A 16,897-nucleotide genomic window follows, 5' to 3' on the forward strand; every position below is an offset into this window, starting at 1 on the left:
TTTAGATTTGTGGAACCAGTGATAGGTAATGGTGGCAATAATGTTTGTGTGCATTGCTATACTGCTGAGGTGACCTTTCTTAGCCGTAATCATCAGACATCTATTGAGAACGTAGGACATTTTGTTAAAAGTCAAACCCATGTCCCCATAACCCTAGTAGTCAAATTCCCACAGTGGCTTCTCTGTCCTCTGAGGTAGATATGGTGGGTAAGTTGGCAACAACAGTTAACAAGGATGAATTTGATGATGCTACTGGATGGGATTGGTTCAAGAACTTTCTTGTTCGTCAACTGGTTGATATAAAACACACTTTAAAGATAGCAAGCTGGAATACAAAGGGGTTTTCACATTGTCTTGATCCAAAATGATTCCTCCCCTCACTTGCTGAGTTTAACATACTTTTTTTTACAAGAAACTTAGCTTTACTAATATACATATTGAGGGGTATAAACTGGTTCAACCACTTGCAACTAAAGGTGATCGAGGCCATCACTTTGGTGGGTTAATCGTAGGAGTGAGACACACTGTCCCTATGGCCAATTTGCATGTAATTGCCAGTACCTATAACATTGTTGCACTAGAAATTCAAATGAATGTTGAGGGTAGTTTGGTCCCCATATTGCTTATTAATATATATGTTTCCCTTGAAGTAGACCCCTAGATGAACATTTTGAGGCAATTGATGCAATCCTTTCAACTTGGTTGATTAATAATGATCATTAGTTTGCATTGATATGAGGTGACTTAATGCGGCAAGTAGAGACTACGATAATGAACCTTGTTATTAGTTCTGTAAGTGTTAAATCTAAGAGTATTATGGAAAAACCCAGAGGGAATCAAAAAGGCAAGATGTGGATTGATACCCTTAGGGAGTGTGGGTTCTTAATGTGCAATGGTCGTACCTCAAGAGACATCCCTGGTCAGTGTGCACGGTCGATAGGTGCGTGTTCATCCATTTTAGATAGTGTTTGGTACCAACTATTGCTCTATAAGAGTTTTGCAGTTAGAATCACGAGATAATGACTTAAGTGACCATAATATTTTGATCCTAACTGAATATGCAAACTAAACATGAAAACATGATTGCCTCTTTTGACCTATAAGTAAATTGGGGGGAATAGGTTATGCTGGACACCTAAAAATCTTAGTAAGGCCACTAAATATATTAATGTTCTCATCCTAGAGGAAGTTGATTTGTGGAAGGGTTGGAATGTTGAAAACATTAATGCACATTTGGAAATACTAGCTCATAACACAGGGAAGGTAGGCCACTACCAACTTGCCATTAGAGACGGTACACATAAAAATGCCTTTGATATAGAAGTATGAGACGCTAATCACCTCATGCAGCGTCAAATTAGGAAAACATGAATGGAATCAGTTTTTAATGGCATTTTGAAGCAACAATTGGGAGAATAAAAAAACAGTATAGAAGTTTACTAGGAAGGGGGTGCCACTCTGTCCATAACGGGCAGTGGCATTTGATGTTCTTGGTACTGTCTGGTGGGAACAATTGACCCATTTGCCGGAGTATCGATGGAAAGAATATATTCTGTGTAATTTTGTGTCTATTGAAGTGGCAGCTGTTGAAAATAATTATGAGGGATGTTGGCTATTATCTCCAAGTGTTAGCAAAATATATATGGCTATTGTAAACATGAGAGGCTCCCAAACACCCGGACTAATGGTCTGTCCAATGCTGTGCTTAAGTCTGACCTGGAGGCATGGGCTAAGGCGTCGTATGTCTTATTTTATAAAGTGCGCTCTGAAGAAATTGTCCCTACCACATGGCACATGGTCATTCTTGTGCCTATATACAAAGTGGGCGATAGAGTAAACCTGGCAAAATGCAGACTTTTATCTTTGTAATACCAGCACCCCAGTTATGGGTGGAACAAAATAAAATCTTGCTTTACTCCCAAACCGGTTTTTGTCGTGGATCTGCAACCACTCATAACATGAGGTTGTTAGATGCATTGATCCGCAAAGCTGCAAAAAAGGGGAACCCTATTTTGAACATAATTTGGGTGGACTTAAGCACCGCTTTTGAAAAGGGTCAATTGATTATACCTATGGATGAAGCTGCGCTCAAGGTGTTGCCCAGAATGGTTATTGTCAGTCATTATCATCTATACTTCAACAACAGTGTTCAGGTGCGACTAGATGGTTCTGGTATGGTAACTGCCTATATGGATGTGAACAGAGGGGTTAGACAGGGTTGCATCCTGGCTGCTCTTCTGTTTAATCTATATTTAGCTGATCTCCCGACAAAGTTGTTGGCTGTTGACGGATGTTCAGTTAACCTAGGTTCCAAACACATAGCAAGCTTGCTTTATGCAGATGATCTCGTTCTATTAGAACACACAATAAGGGCAGCTAAGAAAATAAACTGAAGGCCCCAATCGAGTTTGCAGAACAGAATGATCTGGTGATCAACATGAATAAGGCCAAAATCATGATAGTATCAGTAAGTATGTTTGCCATAGTAAATTTACAGATCAAATATCATAGAGTTGAGTATGTAGATGGTACCCCTACTTAGGAGTCGAGTTGATGGCTGATGAGGAGTATAAGATCATTGTGGAGGGTAAGAAAAGGAAGGCAAGAGAGCTTACCTGTATGATTGGCAAATTTGCAAACCAGAGAGCAGGATACTCGTTTGAAGATATCCTTAAGCTACATAAACAAAGCTTTACACCTGCTGTACAGTATGGCCTTGAATGATTAGCCTTGACAGGTCTTACATGGCTTATTGTGGTGGAAAGTACCTTCTGGAGGAAGTTGCTGAACTTGTCTCCATACACTTCAATGGCCTACTTATGAATCGATTTAGGACTGCTTTCCCTCAAGTGTCAGGCATTTTAATACGTATGAGTTGTTTCTATTTTAAATCTCACAGTTTTCCGCAATGCCCTTTGTAATGGGTACCAATCATGATTTGAGATCATTCAATAATTTTGTCAAACTCACTATTTATGGTTTTTTGGACATGAATTGGATTCCCGCTTTCTCACGAGGTACACCGAGGTACACGTTTGAAGTATTGAAGGGCATTTCTAAATGTAAACTTGAACAGTGTGACTGGATTAACAATTACTTGCATCTGTAGACACTAAATAATCTCAATTATATATCAAACATTAGCCACCAATACCTCCAAACACAACAGTACCTCATGAAATGTCCATGCCCGGCTGTTCTTGAATTTGTGGTGAAACTGCAAGTAAACCAACTACCAGTTCTTGCTTTAGAAGGTGGTTATACTAACATTCCTCTCGAACAACAAATTTGTTGTGTTTGTAAACTGCTGCCGAACATTGAATCACCAAGACATGTACTCACTTTTTGCCCTGAGATGGGTAAAACATACATGACAATTCTTGGTGGTTTATAGGCAGTTATGGTGCCATACAAAGTGATGAATTTTGGAGAGTTTGTCTGAATACTGATCTACAATCTGTTCACATTGCATTATATACGATCTGGAGTGATATATTAAAAACTTTGAATATCATGAGCAGCCATAATTGAGAAGATGCCCTGTATTGCTCTCTTAACCTTGAGCCAACAGAAAATGTCAAATGAAGTGAAATTAAATGGAATTAAATTACCTATTAACTTGATGTTTTATGGATTTATGTATAGATTTTATGAATAGATGTAATCTTGTAGTATTGACACTTAGGTACTTAACACATTTTTAGGGTTATTGTGTACATTTTCTTATAGGATCACGTTTATTAAGTATGATATGATATGATGTGAGCTGAAATGACTGAGAAATTTGATACAAGAAAAGTTTGATGTTAATGTTTGATATGACTTTATATGATTTTGTAAAGGTTCATAATGAACGAATACAAATACATACATAATATAATAATACTAATATATCAAATGTTTATTATATTTATATCAATGTTTGATGTTACTGCCTCATAATGCAAACTTAAATGCATAGCTGGTGTTAAATTTATGATGTCATATAGTTATAAAACATATAGCGTTTATAGCAAACTGACCCTTACATATATGTGGTTCACTTTTTGTATATTATTTGTATGTTGCTAAATACATGTCTAAGTAAATATATCACAAATTGCATTAAAAATAAGGTTTAAGCAAAGAGCAACACCCTCATTAGATGCAACAACATATTTACCCTAAATAGTACTGTTTTCATGAATGGTAGTAAGAACATACATAAACAAGACGTACTGGATATTTTCTTTGAATGTTTAGAGACTCTGCCAAAAGTAGCATTATTCAAAATTCAACATTCAAAGCTTTCTCCTCACAAATCAGGTGTGTCAAACACAAAGCCTTTGGGTTGGGCCAGGGCCTTCAGCCCCCTTCGTCAGGCTTTCCGACACTTAGAACACATGCAGTGACAAGTGAAAAGTACCCCTTGAAGCACAACCAGAGAAATAAACATTGATCTTAATATCATTTTTTTTTCTTTTAAGCAAAGTCAAAATGCTATTTGATTCTGCAAACATCCTGTAACAAAGTCCTCTCTGACTTGCTCACTTCCGCCACGCTTTCACTTATTTGCACAAGAATATTTCCATACCACTGCTTAAAAAATTTGCTGGCCAGCACTAGGTTGTATTAAGCTTGCAGTGTGGCCTGCAAGAGGTGGTTGTGAATCACTTCATTCAACTTTCCAAATGAGTCTGAGGCCACTGACCTGATCACTTTTTTTTTCTTCCTCAAGCATGAATTCTAAGCAGTCTATCCATGCATCACTATGTGACAATAGATCACTTAATTCCCACCGACCTTCCCCAGCCTCCTCTTTCACAGCCCTTGATTTCTGAAAATAGTCTGATTCAGGCTGGGGCTTCAAGGAGCACATTCCAGATTCAAAATACAGTTCATCCACAGAGATTTAAAATAATATCCAAAAATGGCAAAACAAATGTTTGTATTGACAGATAAACAGGAGCATCCGTTACACATTAGAATTGCTCATCTGTTGATGAATGGTTAAAGCCACTTAACTCACCTGTCTGAGGCTCATGTGAGAAGATTTGCTCTCTTGCAGCCTCTGAACAATGAGTCAGAGAGCATCAAAATGATACTGTATAAAAAATATTTATTGTAATCTCACCGTTCAAGGTATGCAGCATGGATAATTTAACACTTTATATGATCAAATTCTATAAGAGATTGTTGAAGTATGTTGTGAACAGCGTGTGTTCTTCAGCAATGGTAAAGTATGTGGAGATGGGACTTTTTTAACAACATGAAAATATCAACCCTCAGATTTGTACATTCCCTTTGATGTTTGATAGTGCAACACATGAAAACTGAAGAGACAGACCAACAAACACACTTTAGACATAAAGGGCCTCGTCAAAAGTTGGGCAGTATCCTGGCGGTAAATGTGCCTGGATACCGCCCAATGCAAATAGCATTGCCAAAACTCTGTCCGGAGCTATCAGGCCTGGATCCCAAGTTGCGGCAATGCTGATACTCCCCATTTTTTTAAGAGTTCATAGGACTCTATGGGACAGTATCGTCACAATTGCCGCGGCGCAAATTGTACCACATTAATTGCACCAAAAATAGGAAGAAAGTGGCCACAAAGTGCCTGCAGCTTTCTGCACCAGAGGATCGTTTCAGTGCCTTCCTGTACTGTTAAAGAACCGTGAGGGCCCTCCACCAAGCCCACCTCTGTTGACTGCCTCATCAGGTGATTTTCGACGGGCCACCTGATTGTCAGTTCACACCCTCTTCACCAGCAAGCACCCAGAGCCGGCAGGCATTCACCACCCCCCTCAAAGAGCCTCTTCCAAGGGTTAGGAAGGACCTCCCCTGTCTGGCCTGGCCGTGCCTGGGAGGACCCAGAGGACACCTCGCTACAGCCCTGATCAGCCACTGGCTATGTGCTGCATCTATGTGTAAGCGCCCAGCTCCTTACACCTTGATCTGCAATTGGTGAACCGACTGCCTGTAGTATACCGCCACCTCTAAGGTGTCACCTGGCCCTTTCATACAAAGCGCCACTGGCTGCGACTTTGCCCACACTCCTGCCTCCACTGGTGTGCACAACTTCTCCCCCCCAAAATGCGTGTTTCCATAGCAGCCCGCCTCATGTGGCATGCATGCAGGACTCAATTGACTTCCTCCTCTCCTTTATGGTGACCGCCTGGAATACAATGTCCTTCACTGGATAACACCCAGCCATATTTCTCTCTTAACACTCCTGCTATTTTCAATTGCCACTGCCTTTATGTACTCCTGTAACTGATCCTTTTATCCACCTACTCTTTACGTTATGTGACCACTGTTGGGAAGGAAATGGTCCTTTCCCACCCCCCTAGCCACAAGATACAATGCAAAAAGGGGAAAAAAAACACCCATATGATACATGAAAAGAGCCTTATAACATAGAGAATTAGATGAATAACATCGGCCATGCCATCCATTTTGTATCAAGCCTAGATGCTATCTTTTACTACACCCAAAAAACCACCACTCTGTGAGGCTGCAGCACTTGCATCCCGCCTCTCACACAGAGATAACAAGCCATCAACACATCAGACCAGCTCCGCACATGCCTTGTTCCCAAGGAAGTCCAACCGCTGCCTGTCCTCTTCATTTTGCATTGTATTGTTTATCAAAGAATGCACTCTGCCAAGAACGTGAGACAGAAACAGGCCACAGCACAAATGCACATCCATCTCCACTAAACTGCCTGTGTCCCCTTGACCCCCCACCTCAGCAAGCCAGAGCCCACCTGGCCTCTTCGTCCTGACTCCCCAATTCCTTTCATGCGATTACCATCTAACCCCCTGGTCTTGCCCATTTCAGATCACCCACCACAGATCTAATCCTGTGCAGCAATATATTTCCCCAATAGCAATACACATCTGTTCGTATCATGAGGCACCTGAATGGTCAGCATGTCTATATATTATTCTCTTTCTTCACAAGACCCTCTTTCATATGAAGCTCAGGTATCTGCCATTGTTCATGAATTACCAGTTCCTGTTGTTTAGCTTAGACAGTTAGAATGTATCACCCTTGCGATCTTGCCTTCACTGCAGAGATGAGCCCAGTTGACCCACGTGCACCAAGATTAACTGGGATGCAGCAGCCAATTTGGGCCTGGCCTTCCATAGAGAGTATGCCTATCTATATGTCCCCCACCAACCAGCAACATAACCTTTGCCTTAGACTAAATCATCACTGATGATGCATTTGCCCATTTTAATGTGCTGCCCGTGTAATTTTTGGCAGAGATCTCTCAGGCAACAGAGTGCTTTGCTGGCATACTAATAGCATATAAACTTTGCTTTTCTTGCATTTTCTCTCTTGGTCTTATTACCTGATGGGGTGTGTGTTAGGCAGAATTGCATGCAGTACCCTCTGGGACCACCACAAGCAATTAGGACTATAGGTGTAAGCAAAAACCAACCATTTGTATAAGCCTGTACTACACAGTTTTTGTTAGCGAGCTGAGCAGCCAGGCTTATTATTAGAGGGAATGTGAGCAGTACAAGGATGTTACACAGAGGTTTTACAATCACAGTGGTTCAAGTAGACACTTACACTCAAGGTTTATTGGTAAAACACGTATTAATTTATTACACAATCTTTTAGAAAACATTCACTAGAAGGAGGCAACTTAATATAATAGACAAACACAATTCAATACCAAACCAATAAGTTTCTGAACAAATTAGGCTCCCCTGAAATAGGAGCAAAATGGCATTCCAGTTACTTTCAAAGGGAGTAAAAAGGCACATGTTAGCAGAATAGATCACAAATACTTTCTTAGGCAGTGCAAATAGTTTTAGTTCACTAGAGGACTCGATTCAGTTCAATAGGCCTAGGCCAAAGTCAATGGACTAGAGTCTTGGCTAGGAAAGAGCAGTTCTTGAAGTGAACGGTAAAGTGTTTACCAAAGTTCTCAGAAGTAGTTTGTACGAAAAAGAATCATATGTTGGGTCACAAGCTGATTAGGCCTGCAAGTTGGGGAAAGTTCAGCGAACTTTCACCACGAGAGGTAAGTTTTCTCAATCGGGTTGGCACAGTACCTTAATATGAAGAACAAGATGCAGCAGAAGACGTTGGGTCCTGGAAGTTCCTGCAGATCTCCCTGTTCCTGAGCCTGAGTCGTGGGGACAAGAGGGAGGACTTCAGGGGACTCCTGCACTGCACTGGATTGTCAAAAAATGTGAAGAAAATTGAGTTACTTCAGTTTGAGTAGCTGTAATTCAAGCACACAAGCTGATGTCTTTCACCCTGTTTATTCCTAACCAGCTCCGAGAATGTTATCCAGGTGGCTTACGAGTTGATTGGTCCCACCAACTCAAAGGAAGAAGTCGTCCTTGAAGGTGCTTCTCTGTCGAGGTGAAATTGGCAATACGGACCTGCAGCGTACTCAAATAGGTTTCTCAAACAATATTCCTATTAACAAGACTCATCTAACTCCACCAACAGGAAAATAGATTATATATTTAAATTTCTAAACAGTCTCTCATCATCCAGACACATGGGATCACTGATTATCCGGCACAGTTAGTCCTGAAAAAATACACTGTGTGCAATTATTCATCAAGAAAAGATTCACAAAGTACATTTATTTAAAAAAAATATATATTTTCACTAAAATACATATCGACCCAAACTCCAAACACAGTGAACCAAGATAGTACATACAAAGTTCATCTAAAACAACCTAGCCACAAATTCGCAAGACACAAATGATGTTACATTACAACATACAACATTCTAAGTGTGTCATAAAAAAACCAACAATTCCCGACATATTTCTGTTCTTCAAACCCTGCAGTGGGTGAACATTCATCAGGGGAACGCTTTAAAATTGTAGATTTCTTTAACACCCTGCTGAGGGGGTCTTTTTTAACATCAACATTGGGATGCCACTATACCTAAAAAATTGATCCTTTGTAATCTGTGCTGAGAGCCACAACAATCAAATTTAAATCCCTTACACTTGTGGTAATTAACAGTGTAATGGGCAAAGGGATAGGCCCACTAGTTGACCCCCCCACCCACAGTTCCAAATGGTATTTCGTGATTGCTGTATTCTATATTAGCAATCGCCAAATGTTGCAATTATTGGACGCATATAATTCTCAATTTAGGCACACAAAGTCACCTCAATATCCTTAAAGAGCAACTGCAAAAAACAGCAAACAGCGGAACCAAACTCTGTGTGAGTACCATGTTCTGCCATTCTAAAATAAAATATGTCAAAATATCAACTCTCCAGTACCCAGTTTTACCTCCAAGCTCTCAGCATGTGGGCACCAGATCAATGTAGTCACAAGAACAGATACAAGTAAGTCAATCTCCTTGTCCGGAGTCACAGGTAATCAGCATACACATCTAGAAACAAAACCAATTGTCACCTCACATCTGATCTTACAATACATAAACAGTGAATGGTTGGAATGACCCAAAATCCATGTTCCAGGTGAGCTCACACTGTGATGTTGAAGCATTCATGAAACGACACTGTGATCTGATCATGTCTATCGGCAACCCAATCAATAAGTGCAGCCTTGTTTGGAAAAGAAAAGGAAATGGGCAAACCGCCAGTGTGTAGTTAAAGTCCCCCGTCTCCCAGCACATTGATAGCAGATTAAGGGAACTGAATCCTAAATGCGGCCAACTATAACCACAAACCCGGCACCTGTATGCGGACTCACCTTTTAATGAAAGTCAGCAACGCCAACTAATCGCGCGTCGTATCCACTATACTTGTATAGTCCACAATGGACGGGAGCTCAGCACCTAGTTGTACAAAGTCGCGCCCATGCAACTAGCATCAAAAACGTCATACTAGACACTGAGAAAGGTCCCCTACTTCTATTGCAAAACGGGATTGCCATGTTGGAATAGGTGCTTGCTGACTCTGCGTCAAGTCAAAGGGGTGTAACACTGGTAATATGCCCAACACGAAAAGGGGAAGGGAGATAAAGGGAAAGGGGTTTGCCAGAAATAAAACCTCAACTTTTACGAGTTGAAGGGAACTACTAAAGTGGTATGCCAGAGAGTAGTGTATCCAGCAGTTTATGCCATCACAGTTGGCCTGGACTGCCCAGCTCCATATAATTCACACTGAATATACCACGTCCACCATAGAAAAGAATTAATCTAGTCGTATGTGATCATTATTACGATCAATCTCTGGCTTACTGGTGCCATATATCTTTTTCAATATGAGCCATGTGAAATCAATATGTCCATGTTTCTTTTCTACAAAATACTTTACCAGTGGTGCTGTGATCACTTTATTTTTTATGCATTTGCGATGTTCAACCATATGGATGCGGCATTTCCTGTTTGTCTTGCCTATATAATGTAGGCTACAGCCAAGTAATCATATAAACAACATTTTGAGCGCTACAATTGGTCATTTCAGTGAGATCCCAAAGCAAATTTGGCATGATTTGGATGGCTCTTCTCTCCTCTGTTTGTTCACACATACTACAATGGCCGCACGGGAAGTGTCCCTTCACTTCAGGCAAACCCCACAGCCTGGTTTGTCATATAGGCCTTGTCTGAGTCTCTGTCACATCATTTCTGACCAACATATTTCGTAGACTTTGACTTTTTTTGAAAGCCACCAATGTTTTCTTAATGATCATTTTGATCTTATATGATACATTGGAGTATCTGTTTACAAACACCATCCCAATCTCTATAGCCTCTTTGTTGGTCTTTTCTAAAAGAGCCTCAGATTTGTTATTTTAGGCCCTTTTAGAGGCGTTTTTAACTACTACTCTCTTTTAACCTAACGAATTGTCCAAAGGGCAAGTTAATTTTCATGTGTTTCGCATGGTGACTACTATAGTGTAACAGAGCATTTTTGCCTGTGATCTTGTTATATGGTTTCACTTTCAACACCCCCATCGAGTGAAAAATGGTAATATCCAAGAAATGGATTTCAAATTCACTTATAGACCTAGTGAATTTGAGAAAATGATTCTATTGGTTCAACCACTCAACAAACGAATTGGTTTCTTCCATAGAACCATCCCATACAATCAATACATCGTCTATGCACCGTAGCCACTTTCTCAACAGGTGACCAAATGGATTGGTGGCAGGGTATATGACAGATTTCACAAAGAATTCCATGTATAAGTTGGCTAAATTAGGGGCCATAGCTGCCTCCATCGCCGTACCCTCAATTTGTTGAAAAAAGGTTCCCTGAAACTGGAAGAAGTTTTGTGTTAGAGCAAATTCGGTACACCACAAAATGAAACCGTTACTTATGGGGTGTCCGTCTTGTCTATTCAACAAAATCTCTTCGACCACGTTCAGAGTAGCTTTTAGAGGTATCATGGTGTATAGAGACTGAATTTCCAAACTGATCAGTAAAGTGTCCAGGTGTGAATACTAAGTTCTCTATCTTGTTGATCGCATCTGTAGTATCCCTGAGGCAGATCTGCATCTTAAAAACAAAGGGTCTTAAATAGAAATCGGCAAATTTGGATAGGGGTTCCAAAATCGAATAAACTCGGGATACTATAGGTCAACCAGGGGGTTCGTAAAACTCTTATGTATTTTAGGTAAAGTGTAAAACACTGGAACCCTGCCCTGTTCCCTGTTGAGGTACTCATACTCCTGTCTACTGATCATCTCAGACTCAAAAGCCCTGGACACTTTTTCTTTTATAACCTTCATTAGCTCTGCGGAGGGATCACTAGTAAGTCTTAAATAGCTTGTCTCATCTGATAATAATCTCTCACATTCAGTGACATAGTCACACTGATTCATGAGAACTATTGCTCTGCCTTTGTCAGCTTGTCTGACGATTAGCGTCTTGTCCTTCACAAGCTTCATAGTCAGGGCTTTTTGGGCACTGCTAAAATTGGAATTCAGAGATCTTTCTTGGGATTCCAATTTTTTGTACTTCCGCTAGCACTTGTCGTTCAAATACCACTGATTCCGTAGTAAAGGAATGGGATGAGGCATTAAAAATGTCATTCTCATTGAAATACGCATTGAGATTAACTTTCTGCAGAAATGCATAGAATTTGGTTCTAAATTCAAATGGGTCATGCAATTTGGTAGTAACAAAATAGAGCCCTTTATTTAAAGTTGCTTCCTCTTCACTGTTCAAAATGATGGTGAAAGAGATTAACTGACGCTGATTCCTCAACCAACTTCTTGTTCTGATCTGATTGTCCCAATCTGGCCGATTCGGGCCTTGCCGTAAAAAAGGCATCCTTTGTCTCTGTCGATTTGCCCCTCTTTGGCCTCTTCTTCTCCCTCTATTGGGGTTCTTGCCTGAATTCGGACCTGCAGCAGGGCTTCACCGGGCAAACCAACGGTCCAGGAGTTGCAACAGCAGTCCTCTTCCAGCTCATCTTCAGTTCTTTCGTTCCAGTGGTCGACTCTGCTTTCCAGTCCACGAGACTTGTCTTTTAAACAGTTTTCTCCCTTTCATTCCAACTTAGCTGCCACTCACCCAGCAGGGTGGCTGTCCTTGCTGGACACTCGGCCAGCCGGTCACACCAGAGTGCATTTGGGTCTCCTAGGAGACAAAGCACAGGGGGTTTCGGGCACCTCCCTCACTTCCTGCCCACCCCAGGCACTCAGACGCCAGAGGCGGTCTTCAGTCCTGAAGCCCACTAAAGGCATAGAAACAAAGGGACCAAACCTGGTTTGGTGCGCAGAGACAAACACTAGAAGGACCTTTCCAAAAAGAAATGGCGAAGAATGAAGACCAGGACCTGTTTAAACAAAGGGGCTTAAGGTGCCATCTTGAAAAACATGGCTCCAGTGATTTTTAGCTACCAGTGTTCGCGGTCGGGAAATATCATGGTAGTTTGTTGTAAAACCACTGCCACCAGCCATCTCAATAGAAAACGGTAGCATTTGACTGCTACATGAGTTTTTAGACACAGGGGATTCTAGGTAACCCCTCCAGCACTCTATAGGAAGATAGTGTTTGTTGGTTCTAGGAATTTAAAACGATGAGTAAAGTCAATTTAACTTTGCATTCCCTATGATACAGTAATTTATCACAGGAGAGGTATATATACCTTTGGGAAGTCTAAAAAAACATCCCTTTGGCGCTGCACTGAGGGTGCTGTGTAACACAAATAAAAAGATGATGCTATAGAGTTGTATACAACTCCATAACCAAAAGAAATACTCCCAAAGTTCAGCAAAAGAGCTGGGGTAGAGAGGAATTAACACATTTTGAGAATTCTCCCTAACAGTGTGTAATTATTGGGACACATTTTTGAGGTTGGTGTGCTTTCATTTGGGGACCCCCTTAGCATGATTTACTTAGCCCCCTGTACCTTTGGCGAGATTCAGGGCCTCTTCATAAAAGGCTGTGCATACCTAGATCTGACCAGTCCCCCAAAGAAGTGGTTCTTGTGGGTTCTGGCTTTGCAAATACCCTGCTGCTCGTTGGCGCCGGGTGCAGCCTGAGGGAGAGGCCCAGGCATTGTGGATTAACAACGAACTGAGGATTTTGGAAGTACACATGCACTTGAGTATAAATTGCAAGGAGAAACAAACATTTGAAGGGAACATGCAGTGGGTGAATGTGAGTGAATTGGGTGGTTATGTGGAGTAAAGCACTTTTTCTTTTTATATGGCCATCTATTATTCTTTTTTATTAGAGAAATGAAGACACTATAAACAGGAGATACGGGGACCTACCCCGAAAGGGGTTAGAATGTGACAGCCACATTGTCTCGACCAGTGCAGAGGATAAGATACAGAGATAAAGTAGGAGCCCCATATATTTAGAGGGCTTAGAAATAAATAGTGGTTAATATTTTAACTTATTATTTTAGCTTGTTATTTTCAGTGTTTTCTTTTTTTGTATATGCAGGGAGGACGCCCAGGAGGGGCAGCAGCGATATGAGTAGGGATTGGGTGGTGAGGGAAAGTGATTGCTCTAAGGAGAAAGAAGTTGGGGGGTTAAATGTAAGTTCTGTTTTATGTGTTTTGTTATGTGGTAAAAAACAATTCCATGTATATATATATTTGACCATTTGACACACAAGAGACATATGTGACATGTATTCATTGACTGACCAAACTAGGGCCCTAGGGAGTAGTAGGGAAGAAAAGGGAAAAGATACATAGTTGGAAATTACACCCCAGGCAGAAGTGACTAGCCATGGGGATAGACACACTGCATTCCCACATTTGTAAACACCTTCTCCTGTACAGTGACCATATTCGAAAGTACCACATACAGAAGTTGACAGAAAAAAAGGGGGGTGACTATCTCACACCTGGCCGGAAATCCAGTATTTTGATAAGAGAACGTTAGACCACCTGTCCACTTATCTGACAGCTATGTATAAGGGGAAACAGTTAAAAAAACAGAAGGGAAATATTAGACTTGAGGGAGAAGAAAATATTAGACAAGAGGGAGAAGGGACCAGAAACGTTAACAGTGACAGGAGGTGATGGGGGAGACAAACAGAAAGATGAAGAGGGGCCCAAGAAAATGTATCCACTGCTCACACGGCTGGCAGAGAGGTACTCAAATTCAACTTATGTGTCAGGGGGAAGTGCACAAGCAACGCCAAGCACAGCCCCACCACCACCCTATGACCCATCAAACACCACCTCCACCCACACATAAGTAAGTGCCAGGGATATTGAGGTGGAATTGACTTCCAGGCACACAGAATTAGCTCCATTACGTGCAGCGTGTGAAGCAGCGAGAGGACCATAGAGTGGGCACCAACCCCCAAGTGCCACCCCTACCCCACCGGAAGATGAATGGAAATCAGGGGATTTCCTATTCAGGATTGACAGCGTGCCCATTCGAGCCATGCAGGTAGAACGAGAAGGGGAAACTGATAGTTTGGGTTATGAGAACGTGGGATCGGCAAGGGATGAAGAGTACTGGAGCGACTTCAATGACGTGGAGGAGGGTGCAGTGGGAGGGGTAGCACAAATACAGTGGGTCACCCATAGAGTTGAAGATACATGGGAGGGAAGACTGAGAAACAGGCTTGGGAGTATGGCCCTAGCGAAAAAGAAAGGGGCTGGAATGAAAAGTGGAAAGGTGAAATCAAAGTTACAAATGCCCCTCAACTTCAAGGGAGCTGGGCGGCCCAATTATGTCCCCTGGGCACAGATGGATAAAAACAACCTCCTCAAGTCTCTTCCCCAGTTTACGGTGCATGCGGGAAAATTGATATACGCCTTTGAGAAAAACAAAGCAGGGGTACACCTCATCATAGTGGTATCAAAAGCCTCCGTGGGTGATCAAGCAGAATCGGTGTGGTTGAAAGCAGGTTATCCGGGTGTGACTATAAGTAACAATATCCATGACAGGGCATCATTTAATAATGTTCGAGCACAAGTGTGGGATGCACTGTGGAGGCACTTCCCCGATACCCCAACGTACACTCCATAATGCAATGCACCATGGGGGATGAGGAAGATGCTGCGCAGTTCATTCTCCGGATCCAAGAGATGTCGTGCGCAGAGACGAGCACTGCGTGGGACCAGTCCACCTCCTTATTTTATTTCATTATAAAGCGAGGACTGCCAAAGGAAGTACAAAAGGCCCTTGACAAGATAGCGGGAATAGAAGCCAAAGTCTGGCCTGAGATTCAAAGCATCATAGTAAATCATTGTAGGAGGATCAAAGAAAGAGAAAAGGACACACAGGCAAGAATAGCAGCATTGTGGGCAGACAACGGGCAAGAACAGTGGGGAGCAGAGCAACAATACATGGGATCCCAGTGGCAAGGAAGACACGCATGAAGACTAGGTGGGTTCCGGGGATAGAGGGGAGGAGGATTCAGAGGACAGGGCCAAAGAAGAGGGAGCCAAGAATGATGTTGGTCCTGCGGGAGGTAGGTGCACTTTTTGTGGAAATGCCACAACAGACCGGAAGGGTACTATCAATACAAACAACCTTACTACAACCAGCAGCCTTATGGGAATCCCCACCTGGGAGATACCAGGGGCAAGCCCAGGGAGTATATGAGATACCCCTACCCTACCCCCAATTGCCACCTCAGATGCCCAGCCCCAGCACTTATTATCACCCCCTTGTGCAATGCAGGCACCCCAAAATTGCCCCAACCCACAGGCTATCTTAAACAATAACCCTTTTGCCACCACCCCGAATAGTGTACCTGCACCTTATCAAGAAGCATGCATGCTCGGAGGAGACACCTTCTCTTGCCCAGGGACAGACACCTATTCTGACTAGGACAGCCCACAAAGAGCACTTGCATGTCCAGTACTATCCACTGCCTTACATCCAGAAGAGGAACCACGGGTGGGGGCAGAGATAGGAAACAAACAGTTAATCATTATCGTGGACTTGGGGGCAGAGAAGTCATGCATTTGTGAATGTGATTTTCCGTTATCTGTCCAAACTCTCGATACGCAAGTATTCTCCGGGGCTGTGGTCACGGTTCCTGACACAGAAGGTTTGGATGTTAAGATAGGAAGTACAAGCACCCTTACTGTATTATGAAAGTTCCCCTGTCAACTTCAGCAAATTAAAAATGACCATATCAAAAGAGGGATTGTTTGATTGATTGATTGATTGATTGTTTATTTATATAGCGCCTATACAAAATGTGTTTCAAAGCGCTTCAAGGAGGGAGGGAACATAGGAAAATACAGTTACATTCAGTTAAAGTCCTTGAAACAATACAGAATGTGAAAAATAACTATCGTAATAGGCCTGTCGACATTTCTGATAGTGCAAGTGCATAGAACAAGTAAGGCAAGAGGGAAGGGAAAGAAAAGGAGAACAAAGCAAGCAGTACAGAAGAGTACCAAGCCCCCTCATGGCTATCGTCAGTGGACCACGCCCTTTTGTGACACAAACATGCAACAAGTCCCGTCCCACCTGTGGACCACTAACCCCCATGATGTTGGATTTTTGAGAGAAGTGACC

The sequence above is a fragment of the Ambystoma mexicanum genome, chromosome 10 (assembly GCF_040938575.1).
Source record: "Ambystoma mexicanum isolate Mex_15411 chromosome 10, UKY_AmexF1_1, whole genome shotgun sequence".
Taxonomy (NCBI): domain Eukaryota; kingdom Metazoa; phylum Chordata; class Amphibia; order Caudata; family Ambystomatidae; genus Ambystoma; species Ambystoma mexicanum.